We start from the raw sequence: 15,277 nt of genomic DNA on the forward strand, positions 1-15,277 counted from the left end.
CAGCCCCAAGGGGAGGCTGGAGCAGCCGGTACCACTTGAACGCTGAGTCCCCTGCCTGGAGGAGGCCAGATTTAGCAATCTGTCACACACAGCCCGCCTCATCGTGACACCGGTCTCAGAGAGGCAGGCAGCGCGGGCAGACAGAAAAGCATCTGTCGGCATGCCGTGCAGACAGGGATGAGAGAGGCCGGGGGAGGATGATGGTGGCTTTTGCTTTCCTATAAAGTGCGTGTCAGGAGGAAAGAATTAAGCTAACTGAAGACATCTCCAGCACTTACGTCAAAGGTGGCTGCAAAGCGATTGCTTTATCTTGCATCTCACCTGCTTCTGAGAGCCCGGCTTGAGGAGGCCTACCCACATCTCCACTTTGTCCCCAGCAACTCTTTTCAGAAATAGTTTGAGTTGGCGTTAGCCATTCTGCAAAAGAGATTGGAGCTAAAAATAAGCTCATGAGAAGGAGGATTCCTCCCCGTCTTTTTTTTTTTTTTTTTTTTTAACTTCCAAAGCTCACATCATGTTTCCCAGAGAAAGAGGGAGAGCTGATTTTCCCAAGGTTTTACATATTTGTGTACGTGTAACAGGCAAAATAAATTTCACTGAGGGTGCGCATACTACACAGGGACAGGTGGCAGCCGTCTCAAACTCTTTTTTTATCTCTCTGGAACATTAACTTATGCTCCTGGGGGTCATGTCATGTGCAGAGGAAACACAGACTTCAGAATCATTTACCATTGATCTCCCCTCCTGCACCACCTCAAGTCCCAAACATCTCCAAACCCAGAACCAAACTGAAAGGCATAGGTTTTTGTCTTCTGTCACACGAATGAAACTTGGTTTTGGGGGTTGCCAGGTGACAGATTTTGGCATCCTCTTTGTAATGAATTTGGAAACACAGTATATCATCAGAAAGGTTTCCTCTTCTTTTAGTTCAAGGTATTATACTATGTCTACTCAAACACTGTTTGACAAATGGCCTATTTCCCAACAAATAAAATATCACATCTGAAAAATATAGCCAGGTGTCTAATTTTTGCCATGATGTATTCTTCAACTGCCTTAGAAAATGGATTGCCAGATGAATCCAGAGATATTTGTTTGAGTGCTTGGGACTGGAAACCGGCTTCATTCTCTGTCACTTTCTAGATTTCTGACCTTGGGTGAGTTATGTCAACTCACTTTGATTCTTCATTGGTATCATGGGGGAATAATGCTGACCACACAGTGTTGTCATGAAGGTTACGTGAGATGGCTCAAGAAAGGCAGATAGTAGGCGCTCAGGAGTGGGAGCTATCCTCATTGTCAGCATCTGCCAGAAAGGCATAAGATATTGTATTAGTCAGGGTTCTCCAGAGAAACAGAAACAATAGGATGTAAATATGTATATATATAGATTCATATATATATATAAAGAAAGAGAGAAGAGGGTGAATTTTAAGGAATTGGCTCAGGCAATTGTGAGGGCTGGCAAGTCCAAAATTTGCAGGGCTGGCTGTCAGGCTGGAAATTCCTGCAGGAGTTATGTTACAGTCTTGAGTCCAAAGATAGTCGGGAGGCAGAATTTCTTCATCTTCGGGGACCTCAGCCTTTTTCTCTTAAGGGCTTTAACTGATTGGCTGAGGTCCATTCACATTAGGAAGGATAATCTGCTTTACTCAGACCCTTACTGATTTGAATGTTAATCACATCTTTAAGCAATTTTTTTTACAGCAACATGTAGACGGGTGTTTGACCAAACCCCTGGGCACCATAGCTTAGCCAAGTTGACACGTCAAATTAACCATCACAGGTATATCTCTTACTTCAGGGAACATCATACCTAACCCAGCAGCGAGCATGGAATAAAGCTTAGATGAACACACCATTTATCAAGGCACAACAACAACACAAAAGGTACAACAACCCATCACCTGCTTAGGCCCTGCCTCCCAGGACCTATCAGAAGTCAAGAAAGAGGAAGACGCCCCAGTGTGATGGAAAGCACTCGGTGCTCACAGCTGGCCTCGCTCAGAGCTGGCGTCGCCAGTTCTAGCCCCCTCTGCCCCGGGTGAGAGTGTGGCTTTCAGGCAGTTCACTGAATGTCTCTGAACTTCCTCAGCTGCAACTCATAATAAACACATCTGCCCTGCCTACTGCACCGGGCAATTGTGAGAGTAAAATGAGGCAACTGGTGGGCGGGGCTTTGTAAGTAAACCATCAAGAGCCCTAATACAAGTAATGTATTATCCTACAAGGATGTAATGCTCTGGACATATGGAGTCCAGTTATCTGTACCAAAGCAAATAAAAGGCAACTCTACTAGGTCATAATATTAGCTGATATCATCATTAATGTTTTCAATTAAAATTAATCTTCTGTCTTGGGATTTCAAATGGCTTTTTGGGAGTGAATTCAACAACTGAGTTGTCTGAACACTAACTTTCCCCCGCCTCCATAACTTTTCATTGCATCTGAGCAGAGCTCAAGCATTTGAGCAGCGAGTATTTCATTGCATTTGAGCAGGGCTCGAAGCAACAGGTCTTACGGAGCCCTCACCACGCGCCGGGCACCATGCTGGCTTCGGTTGGAGAGGGTGGGGACTTTAAGTGCTGAGCCCAGCCGTGGCACAGCGTAAGTGCTTGACAAATGCCAGTTATTTATTTTTTGTTCATATCTTACTATGTGACCGTTTCTGAAAAAGAAGGACAGGATTACTGCTTTAAAATATAGACAAAATATAGACAAGTCGGAGCCAACTTTCCTCCCAACCTCAGTGTCTTTTCCAGGCCTGCAGCTCAGCTTCCGTTCAATATCACTCAGAAGTCAGGGCACCAGGAGCCCAGATGACTGAGGCAATCATTCTTTGGAAAACTTCACCATCAAAGGAAATTGTCCTGTGTTGTCTCTTAGAACACTTCACACTTCATTGGGAAGCTATAAAAACAATTACCAGGTCATTAGTAAAGGTTATTATTTTTTTTTAAGACCCAAAAACATCTCTCCCAGAATGACCTTAGCCAGCCTTTCAGTGAGAGATGGTTGCTGCAGTGGAAAGAGTGAGAGCTTTGGAGTGGAAACTGAGGGTCCCAGCACTGGGTGTCTAACCTTCTCTAAGCCCTAGTCTCTTGACCCTATGCTGAAGCTGGGACCCCCCCTGCCATCACAAACATTGGGATGTTTGTGCAGTTGAAATAAAGTGGCTTTGGGAATAACACCCTGAATTACCCTGGGCACTTGGAAAGCACTCTGTAAATGAAATTCCTTCCTTTCCCTGGTTTCACGTTGCCTGTGTCTGAAGTCAGAGGTATGAATGGATAAAGCAGGAAGGATTGCAAGAGACACTGGATCCATCAGGATAGGCTAGGTTGTGCTACAATAACAACCTGAAGACCTCAGCAGCTGAAAACCATTGAGTTCAAATTTCTCACTCACGCCCCACGTCCATCATGGGTCGACAAGGGAGCTCCACTCACCAGGGCCACTCCTGACCCGACAGAACTTGAAAGATGTACCACTTTGTCACATGACTCTAAGAACACAGAGGGGTACAAAGAGAATGTGATGAATCGTTTGCTGGCTCTTAAAGTTTCTGCCTGCAAGTTATACACATTAATTCCACTCACATCTCATTAACTAAAGCAAATCATGCAGCCACAGTTGAGATCAACAGGGTAGGGATATGTCATGTCGCCATGGCATGGACTGACGGTCTAAGAATGGACCATCGTATAGGAACTTGGACCAAGCCAATGCCCATCTGCAATAAAAAGTAGGTGGAAACCTGGCAAAAGCTGAGGCTTTGAATATGGTCCATCCTATCACACCAACTCGAGAGAACTTTTTTTTCTGTTCCAGACTCATGTGAGGATCTGATGAATGGTATAGGATCCCTCCCCAGGGAAAAATGTTCATGAAACATAGTGGGAAAAAATTACGTGCAATGAATTTATTACATTAGAAATCTATTTACTCCATCTATGTTCAATCTTTAAAAAAAATCATTTCTCTCACTTTTATTTGATTATTCAAAAATTAATGATTCATTCCAGGAAGAAAAATAAGTGCAATAAAACAAAAGTCAACCTTAAATCTTCTCAAAAGTAAATTTCAATTTTAGAAACTTGATGTTTGCCTTGAAATAGAAGTTGAAACTGTAATATACAGTTTGAAATGGCCTTTGCATGTCGTCTTTGATATCCAGTCAGTTTGATTTTTCCTTTGGAAAATATTAAATGCTAACTCACAGAAGAATCAGCGCCCCTAAAACTTTTTGCCAATTGAGGGAAGACTTGTGCCAAGGAAAAACAGCATTCTCCAAGACAAGGTTTGGATCACAGATCCTAATTTTGGAGGGCAAGTAACAAAATATCTAGGTAAAATGGTTTAGATCCTAAGAATGTCGTTTTTTAATCAGGTAATCTGAAGAGAAGGAGTTCCAGTGTTAGTTTAGTAGCTCAACAATGTCAGAATTCTGGGTCAACTTCTCTACAATTCTCTTGGCCTCCCCATCATGGTCACAAAATGGCTGCAGCAGCTCCAAACAACACATCTTCATAGGACATTGTAATAAAAGAAATGTAAACAATTCCAGAGGGATGTTGTTATTTGACAGAGGTATCACTTCAATTTTCTTTATCTGCTCCAAGTCCCAAATAAACTAGGTCAAATCCACAGAGCAAGGACTTCCTCAAATCTCTCTAACTATATATGGCTTCTTTCACTTGAAAGGTGAATAAGCAATTGTGTAAGGTATTTCAACAAAAGAATTTTGTGCTGAGACAGCACAAGTTTCCACACAGTTCGAGCCTTTTAAAATCAAGCCTTCTCATGAAAAATGTCTGCATTGTCCAATGTATTTTCAGGGTGGACAGACATAATTTTGCCACACCATGCACTGCAGCTTTTGGGGGGCAGTGGGTGGTGGGAGTCCTTATCATGTTCACTGATAAAAATCTGAACAAAGGATATATGTAAATGTGGACATCACTTCTTTTCCTTGATATTTTCCAACTTAAGCTGGACACAACTTAAGAAAGGCAGGAGTGCAGACTCACAATGACGGGGGATATTGTGGTCCATTCCTATCAGTGGGACACTCCTCTCGTCAACAGGAAGTCAGGGTAATCTCTAGTGTGTCTATTACCAAGTAACATCCTTCCCATGCTACATTTGTTTGTAGCGAAACCACACATCAAAAATATTTTTACATTTAAAATGAATATGTTATTCTCACAAAGATAATCTACAAAGTGACACCAAAGAAAATCTAAAAGAAAAGACTTATCTTCCCACCAGGAGATCACTCATGGACCACAGGTCAGGAAATCTGCTTGTGAACAACTCCCTTCTTTTCCTAGTGGGACAGAATGGTAAGTGCTACTCTCAGAGTTCTAAGAACTGGTTTTCAACTGGTTTTCAACCCTTCACTCATTGCTTGCTCAAGGGGTAGATAAATCAGGTTTGAGAGAAAGGAGAGAGATTGAGGGTCTCTTTGGATGCACCCAGTGGAGAGGGGAAAGTATAGTCTGCAGTGATGCACATGGGGGTCATGGGTTTGAATCCCAACTTCCCTGCTTTCTACTTCTGCAAACTTTATTCAATCAACTATTCTCTCCAAACTTCAATTTCCTTATCTGAAAAAATGAAAGTCATCATTACCCTCAGGGGGATTGAGCAGTTAAAAATGACTAAAGTTGGTATTGTGTTTATGACTAAAAGTGACCAAAGAATATCTTATTATCTAAGAGTGACTGGTGAGTTTCCACCCACAGGCAGGGGAAGGACCCTCCTCTTACCCAGGGAGCATATTAAACGGGAAGGTGGGAGAATGACAAAGCTGGTATATAATTCTATCCCCTAGACTTGTTCACGGTATCTGTTTCCTATAGAAATGCATGTGAGATGTAAGCTGAGTGCCCCCGCCACTCCGGGTATTTTATCCCTCGTTAGAGGCAGCAGTGCAGGGAGAGCAGTCAAGACTCAAATTTGTAGGCAACTCACATCAGCCCGTCAAACCCACCAAGAGAAAATGTTCTGTCACCCTTTGGTCTCTAGATGCTTCAACTTAGCTGTGGTAACAAATGGGATGGGCAAGACAATGTGGAAAGCACCAACACTAGGTTTCTTTTTTTTTTTTTTAAGTTTTTACTTGATTTTTTTTATTTATTTATTTATTTATTTTTGGCTGTGTTGGGTCTTCGGTTCGTGCGAGGGCTTTCTCCAGTTGCGGCAAGCGGGGGCCACTCTTCATCGCGGTGCGGGGACCGCTCTTCATCGCGGTGCGCGGGCCTTTCTCTATCGCGGCCCCTCCCGTCGCGGGGCACAGGCTCCAGACGCGCAGGCTCAGCAATTGTGGCTCACGGGCCCAGCTGCTCCGCGGCATGTGGGATATTCCCAGACCAGGGCTCGAACCCGTGTCCCCTGCATTAGCAGGCGGATTCTCAACCACTGCGCCACCAGGGAAGCCCACTAGGTTTCTTTATCTTAGTTTAGGCCAGAGGGAGAACCAATAGCCATGTGAAAGTCCAAGCTCACAGCTCCATGTCTTGGGCAAGTCACTCAGCCTCTCATCTTCTCCCATCCTTTCCACTTACTTTAGCTGCATGTGGTTTGGCTCATTATAATGTCACTAGGACGAGCAGAGGAGCACGATTACCAGGGTGGCCAGGAAAGAAGCTGGTACCATCCATTCTTAGCTGAGACCACTAACCCACATGATCAGTCTCCAGCTGTGTCCCAAACTCACTTCCTCTTGTTGTTGCCAGATTGTGGTCTTATATATTTTCACCATATTGCTCATATGTCTTCCTAATCAAACATATTCTTCCATATTCCACTTAGTGAATATACTCATTTCCACATACACAAGCATATGGTTCTTTATGGGTAAAAATGAATATTTGTAGGTGAACCGTCTTATCTATAGGTTTTATATACTTATTATTTAACCCAATAAATGTCCTTCCCCCTGTACAATAAAGATCTTGAACACTAGCCATCTATCTCCCTCTTGTGATAAGACTTCTGATAAATGTTTATCTCCCTTTAAAAGAAACCCATTTCTGCATTTTTCCATGCACTGATAGTACTTCATGTTTCCTACCTCTCAAGATGTTAAAGAAATTGGATCACACTTCCTGCATTGCCAGAGCCTGTGCAAGTCAAAAGTTGCCAAGAAATCTGTGAATTCCTAGGTGACCTTAGGTTCTTGAGGTCACCTTCAGATTCCATATCTTCTCATGCTGCCTCCGATCTGCTCCCTGGTGTGAAATGAAACTCAGCACCCTTCTCGATTCCCTCTCTGTGGTCACTCACATCAAACATAAGAGAAGGGACTTCCCTGGTGGCGCAGTGGTTAAGAATCTGCCTGCCAATGCAGGAGACACGAGTTCGAGTCCTGGTCCGGGAAGATCCCACGTGCCGCGGAGCAACGAAGCCCGCGCGCCACAGCTACTGAGCCTGCGCTCTAGAGCCCGCGAGCCACAACTACTGAAGCCCGTGTGCCTAGAGTCCGTGCTCCGCAACAAGAGAAGCCCCTGCAATGAGAAGCCCGCGCACCGCAAGGAAGAGTTGCCCCCGCTCGCCACAACTAGAGAAAGCCCATGCGCAGCAACGAAGACCCAACGCAGCCAAAAATAAATATAAAATAATAAATAAATTTATTTTTAAAAAAGAGAGAAAAATATTATCTGAAAATGCAAATTTATGGCACTTCTCCCACCCCCTCATCCTCAGTTAACAGGGCAAACTCTGACATAATTTACTCTGCATTTTTCTGTCTTATCCTCTCCACTGCCCTTCTTGGCCCCTTGCAGACAGATCTGGGTACTCTTTGGGCGGGGGAGAGATAAAGCATCAAAGGTGGGGATTGCATCAGAAAATGCAGAGCTTTTTCTCAAAGAGAGGGAGTAAAAGAATAGAAAAGTGATGAGGAAAACTAGAAACACCTTTTTGGGTCGAGTGTCAGAGAAAGTGGATCCTAAGATGCAGTTATTTATTTAACAAACGTTGATGTAACTATTCCTGCGTGTCAGGTACTGTTTTGAGGGCTTGACAAATATTAACTCATTTCATTCTCATCACCATCCTAATAGGTAGGTACTATAATCATCCTTATTTTACAGATGAGGAAACTAGAGCACAGAGAGATTAAGTGATTCGCTAAAGATCTCACAGCTTGTAAGTGGCAGAACCAAAATTCAAACTGAGGCTGACTGGCCCAGAGTCCATGCTCTCAGCCCTGATCCGTAGTCCTTCTCGTGTGGTTTACTAACTACCTTTCCTTGTACGGGATTACAGGCATTCAAGTAAAGCTTGGAACTAGCTATTCGTTTGGGAGAGCAGATTGCATTATTTTGTCCGTGACATCAGCTTGAGACTGGGCCACGTGGGGCCCTGGAATGTATTCAGCTTTTAAAGGGGCACCTGGGGGCTTCCCTGGTGGCGCAGTGGTTGAGAATCTGCCTGCCAATGGAGGGGACACGGGTTTGAGCCCTGGTCTGGGAAGATCCCACATGCCGCGGAGCAACTAGGCCCGTGAGCCACAACTACTGAGCCTGCACGTCTGGAGCCTGTGCTCCCCAACAAGAGAGGCCGCGATAGTGAGAGGCCCACGCACCGCGATGAAGAGTGGTCCCCGCTTGCCACAATTAGAGAAAGCCCTCGCACAGAAACGAAGACTCAACATATTTATTTATAAATAAATAAAATTAAAAATAATAATAATAAAATAAAAGAACCGTGTGCTCTGACATATCTCAAAATGGTTCCTCTAAAAAAAAAAAAAAAAGGAGCACCTGGGGTTGGGGGGAGGGATAAATTAGGAGTTTGGGATTAACAGATACACACTAATATGTATAAAATAGATAAACAACAAGGACCTACTGTATGGTGCAGGGGACTATAGTCAATATCTTGTAATAACCTATAGTATAATGGAAAAGAACCTGAAAATATATATATATATATATATATATATATATATAAAATATATATTGATATATCTGTATCATGTTGCCATACACCTGAAGCTAATACAACATTGTAAATCAACTATACTCCAATAAAAAGTTGCTTGTTCTGAAAAAAAGAAAAAACAAAAGAGCATCTGATTGGTGGGATCTTCTGAAGATGGAGGGGTGTGGTTCACAGAGAGGAGTCCTAACACACCTGGGCATCCTTCTGCCTCCTGCCAGCCGCCTCCTCCTTCTTCCTTCCCTCTCTCGCCTTCTTACCTCTTTGCTTCAGGATTGCCTTGGGAACTCCAAATTCTTCTCCTTCTATTATACAGCTTTTTTCTAGGGTCTTCTCTCAAATACACATGCCCAAACCCATCATTATGCTCAGATGGACAAATTTTACAGAAGTCACTCTCCTTTAGACAATTTTAAAAGTTTGCCCTTGGTTCAGTTCTCTTGTTTCTTGGGTTCTGAAAAGATGAACCAGAACTCAGTTTTCCTAGAGCCGTATCCATAGAGTGCTGACAAAGACAAAGGGAGAATACCCAGAATTATAAAGAAGAAACATTTAGAGTCACCCTTAAGAGTTGCCTTCGAAAATGCTCCCGCCTGACTTTCCTATGTTATCCAGTTTCCCTTCAATTCACTCTTCTGATAAGCAGAATCTAGATGTTGGTGCTTCCAGATATAACTGCTTATTGCTGAATCCCTGAAAAGCCAAGGCGGAGAGATTTTTCAAAAATCTGGCTCCTTTGATATCAACGGTGACTCGGGCCCAGTGGAGAATGTTACTTCTTATTGCCAAATTGCAAAACCAGCTTCTTGAGTTTCCAAAAATACCTCCTCGCTGAAGAGTTCTTTGCCTCAGAGAGGAAGGGTGATGGGTCGAAACAGCCACTGAGTAGAAGGCAGGAGGCATTAGTCACACAGGGGAGAAGTTGCAGATAAATTTTAAGAGCCACTGCAAACGCAGGCCCATATGGTGTCCGGGGGGCACTTTTGTTTTAGCAGATATATCTTGGGATCTTTGAAGGAATGGTTGCACTGCCAACTCGTCAATTAATCAACCCTCCCAAGGTCACCAGGGACGCTGTGGATTGGGCCCGGGCAACAAGGGCCTGGAGGAACTGGCTTTAATTAAAGGATTTGTGCAGTAATGGAATCCTCAAATCCTTTGAGCAATGTTGCATGAACTGGGCCTTTCAATCCCTGTGTGCATTTTCCATGGCTGCGAGAAAGCGACAAATATCCTGACCAAGCACTTTGAGGGAGGGTGTCGTTAACCCATTTAGAAACCCCGCTGAAGGACACATGATTTGGAAATGCGCCCAAGCAAATGAAAAAGAAAAAAGAACACTGCATTCTCCAGCAGTGGTGAGGACATCCATTCTCCAGACTCTTGTGATAAAGTCCTGCTATGGTCATTACTGTTTTAAAAAATTGCTTTGTGGACATTACCAACTATCTTCATTGGAATTATTAGCCATGATTTGGATGGATCATTGAAATCTGAGAGTAACAGTCTGGTAGTTTGTAAGGGTTTAGGACTAGGGGTCCTCTGGATGGATACTGCCCGTAGATGGTTTGGACATGCAGAATGGTCTTGCAGTGCATATCTTGGCTTCTGAAAAAGTCAGTTGCCTCCTTTTGACCAAGGGTGTACCCGCTGGGCCCACTCCACACACAGCCCCACCTGTCTGGTTCTTGAAGGTATTTTTGTGTGTGTGTGACCTTGATCAGACATTTCTCTGAAGCTGTGCTCATTGCTTTGCTGTCATTTGGTACATGTGAAATTCACACACATACACACCATACTCTCATGGGTTTTCCAACCTGTGAGCTGCCACACAGAAAATATGGGCTGGAGATAATGCCAATTCCTGGATGCTGATGGGAACTCCAGCTGTCATCTGATTGTTGCACAAACCTCTTACCAAATCCCAGGAAGCTCAAAACTTGTATGATACAACTTGATCCCCAGAGTCTCTTCAACGAACTGTAATTTAACTTCCAGGCATTAGTTATTTTATCAGGAACTCTTTAAGGTCATCTTTTTGAGAAATCGCTATCAAATTTTAATATGCTGTTGGATGTCTCTTATCTAAGTAACCTGCAGGCTAGGTTACTCTCAGAGCTCGGAACTGGGAAAACAGTTCGCTTTCTGTCTTGAGAACCAGACACGTACAGTACATATGTCTTAATCAGCCCAGGCTGCCATAACAAAATACCACAGGCTGGGTGGCTTAACCAACAGAATTTTATTTCTCACAGTCCTGGGGGCTGCAAGTCTGAGATCAGGGTACCGCCGTGGTTGGGGTCTGGTGAAACCTCTCTTCCTGGCTTGTGGGTGCCACCTTCTCACTGTGTCCTCACATGGCAGAGAGAGAGCTCTCTGGTATTTTTCTTATTAGGACACTAATTCTATCAGGTCAGGGCCCTACCCTTATGACCTCATTTAACCCTAATTACTCCTGTAAAAGTCCCACTCCAAATACATCACGTTGGGGGTTAAGGTTTCAACATATTGGCGGAGTGGCACAGTTGGTCCATAGCAACACATGTACACAACCCATCCAAGTTTTTTTCTCCCTTAATGCCAGGAATATCATAGCAAAGTTTTGAACTCAATTCCATTAGCCTCTCTAATCTAGATTTTCATTTATAATTTGTTTTGACCTCTTGCCCTCATTACTCAGCTCTTGTTCTTTCATCCTTACAATGATATGGGGTTTTGTTTTATTATTGCTTGTTTACTTCACGTGTGTAGATATGTTTTAATGACAAATCTTCCAAATACATTTTGGAAGATGATGGGATATGAGAATGATAAATATAAGAAAAAATTTGTATCATGGCACTGTGAGGAAAGACACACTTCAGATATGTTTGTTTGTCTTGGAAATCTGCTTAGCTTGTTTCTAAGGTCTTATCTTGCAGCATCCGTGAAACTGTATTTGGGCTTGTTGAAAGGTCCAATAACAATGGTTGGTAATGCTGAAAAACAGGTGAACTCTGTTTTCTGCACTTTTCTTCAGGAAAGCTACTCCCAACAAGAGTATTAGGACTTGGTAACTGGATCCTTCATCAGCCACTGACTCAATAACTAGCTGTCTTTTGCTTAAAATCATAGATATTTGACTAGTAACTAGATTCTTTCCTCTTATTCATGCTTCACACCCAATCTCTTATGAGCTTTTAGTAATTCCACCTCCTCACTATCTTTCAAGTATATTTTCTCCTCTTCATCTCCTGTCCCCGCTCCTGAGTTTGGGCCCTCACATACACTGTTAAAGTAAACTCTGTAGTGGACATTTTTCATGTTTGGGGCCACCCAGAACCCTTTCTGTATTTGGAAAATGTCCTCACCTTCATAAGACAGAAGCCAAAAACTGGTTTTCCCAGCATCCCTTGCAGCCAGGACACAGACATTAGCTTGGCCTCCAATCAAACATCCGCACAATGGACTGACTCAGAAGAGGTGACGCAGTGAAGCAGGTGCCGCATGGAATTCACCCTGGCAAGGGTGATGACAGAATCTTCTGGTTTCCAGAGGCAGTGGCCCTGGAAGGTATGTGCAGCATCTGTGCCCAGGGCTGGGCCCCGTGACGGTGGCAGAGAGGTGTCACCACTGCAGCTGTTCCCAAATGTGGTTTGGGCCTGGTTGCTGGTTTCACAACTCCTCTCTAGCTCTCCAAGAGATTCTAGGGCCTGCCTCCTAACCTCTGATAACCACTCGAGCTAAGTCAAAACTAGCCCAAGTGGTTTTCTGATATTTACATTAAGAACTCTATGTCAGATGAGATCTTAGTTTTAAATAATAGAATCTGACTCTGACTGACGAAGTAAAAGTTGATTATATGTGGGATCTAAAAAATACAACAAGCTAATGAATAAAACAAACAAACAAAAAAGAAGCAGACTCACAGATATAGAGAACAAGCTAGTGGTTACCAGTAGGGAGAGGGATGGGGGGAGGAGAAATAGAGGGGTAAAGGGGGAAAAAGGGTTAATGTGGGATTATATGAAATCATCTGTGTGAAACTTTTGAAAATTGTAAAGCACTATAGAATTTAAAAACCTTTCAGTCAATAAAAATTAAGTAAAATCAAAAAGAAAACACAAAAAGGATATTGACTAACTTGCGCTTTCAGAAAGATGCAGTAGACATTCTTTCTCCCATTCCTTCCACCAAGTACAACTAAAAACACTAGACATTATATGGACAAATGTAAGAAGTCTCTGAAAGAAGGCTGACTGGTTAGGGAACTTGGGATCCCAGGAATGACATAGTGATGAGTTCCCTGGGTTTTCTTTTTGCCTGGCATATCCCAGATTGGGTACTGAAGAAGTTAGAAATCCAGAAGCACCAATGGATACAGACCAAGAGTCCCTCTGGAAGCCTGCTCTCTCTGCCAAAACGACCAGGACAGGGAAACCAAGCAAGACAGAAAAATTTTAGACAATAATCACCCTACTCCAGCCAAACACCACAGGAAGCACTGCAGCCCCACCACTACATCCGCCAGCAAAGACCCAGAGCCTAGACGCCCACTCTTGCCAGGCTGCAGTGAGATGCCCCAACTTCCCTCCTGGGGAGACATCAGAAAAGACCAAGTAGGGAGCCAGGATTTCATCCCCAGCAGGTAGTCCTATAAGGGAGCGAGGGAAGAAGCCATCCCCTGCAAGGTCTGGCTATGCTTCCTACCCTTGGTTTCTACCAAATTCCCCCTTTTAACAAATCTCCTTTTTAATTTAAGCAGTTTGAATAGGTATCCAAGTCTCACAATCAACCATACTCAGGCTCAGACAAACAAAACTCAACAGGACCCCTGGTACGTGGACATACTAATTGTTCAAAAGATGGTGTTGGTCTCGAACCTGCCTCTTAAAGTATTCCCCACACCTCCGACACAACCTTCCTTTCTCCAGTGAAATGTCACTTTCTCTAGAAAGTTAGAGAGGGCTTCTCCAACCTAAGGCTCCAAATCATGCCTCTCTCTAAGCGGCCTCTGGTTCCCCTTTGTGATCGCGTGTGTAATTGTGACTGTCCTCCACACCAGCCAAGGCTCCCTGGGAGGAGGCAGCATGTTAGTGCAACTTCACACACCCAGCATGACACAAAGCACAAGACACATAGTAGGTGTTCAATAAATAGCACTTGAATTAACAAGCCTCTGAAACAGGAGCTTAGTCATTCTTCCACGTACCTCCCAAGCTTTTCATGATGACAGGGGAGGTGATACAGGCACGGTATGCAAATGCCGGAAGTCAGTCTCTTAACAGTAATGCGTCTTCTACTTCCCCTCCCTGCTCCCTGCCGAGCCTGCAAACTCCCAAAAAAGGAGGAACTGGCCCTGATCTCCCTTCCTTACTTAGTCCATTTTCCAATGCAGAGGTCAGGTGAGGAGGCGGCACTTACACACCCATTTTCCGCAGAGGCGGGACCTGCCAGAGGGTTGCACTCTGACAATTTGGCAGCTCCTGCGACCATGCTGGGATGCTTGAGAGTGAACTCTGGCTGACCTGCAGCTGTGAACTTCATTCTGGTGTCGAAACAACCGCCTCCATCTTCCAGAATTCTAAATATCAGTGATTTTTGTCGACCTCCATCATTTTAACTTGGTCACATGAGTGTGTTGCAGTGGCTGTTGTTTCTAAGTGGGTGGAAGATGCGTTTGCACCGAGACCTCTTTCTGGCCTGTTGTTGCCCAGAACAAATGTTGCGATCAAATTACCATCCCCTGGAAATAGCAGCCTACATGGGAAATGCTGACAACTTCTAATGTGAACTGTGCACACGGCATTGATAGAATACCTAAAATAAGTGAATACAGAAAAAAAGAGAGAGAAAAGCCTGAGGTGTGGGTTTCCTTAACACAGCAGAACGGGGTGGCTCTGCACCTTCTATAAATAAGAGGGAAGGAGATACCGCAGCACAGGGTGGGAAGTCTTTGCTGACCTCTGCATGGCATTGTGTGCCCCTGGCATTGTTCTGAGTAGTAAACCTGGCTCTAGAATGAGGTCTGCTCATCAGAGAGGTGCCAGGATCTCCCCAGCCACGGCCATGGGACTGTGCCACTCGTGTTACAAGGAGTGCATGTGATCTTATGTGCATTTATAGAGCTTTGTATCTTATTCTAACTTCTTTTTGAAAGAGGTGTGACAGGTATTTAATACTCTGTTTTACAGGTAAGGAAACCAGCAACAAGTGCATGGCTCATCCATGTCTAGAGCACAAACTTTCTGATTCCCAATCCGATGCTCATTCCACCAAAATCATGCTTGAAAGTTTAAATAATAGTGATGATAATAGTAATGACGGCTGACATTTATTGAGCACTCAT

The 15,277-nt window shown here is 43.8% G+C and overlaps 1 long non-coding RNA gene across 1 annotated transcript; it reads right to left on the reverse strand.

The window, feature by feature from the left end:
- Window positions 1-348: 348 nt before the first annotated feature.
- LOC103003636 (uncharacterized) lies at window positions 349-2,819 on the reverse strand. The gene is made up of 3 exons (XR_449832.1): window positions 2,746-2,819; window positions 1,177-1,306; window positions 349-417 (listed from the first exon to the last, which is right to left on the reverse strand). It is a non-coding gene; the product is annotated as an uncharacterized LOC103003636 (long non-coding RNA).
- Window positions 2,820-15,277: the final 12,458 nt, after the last annotated feature.

The sequence above is a fragment of the Balaenoptera acutorostrata genome, chromosome 5 (assembly GCF_949987535.1).
Source record: "Balaenoptera acutorostrata chromosome 5, mBalAcu1.1, whole genome shotgun sequence".
NCBI lineage: Eukaryota > Metazoa > Chordata > Mammalia > Artiodactyla > Balaenopteridae > Balaenoptera > Balaenoptera acutorostrata.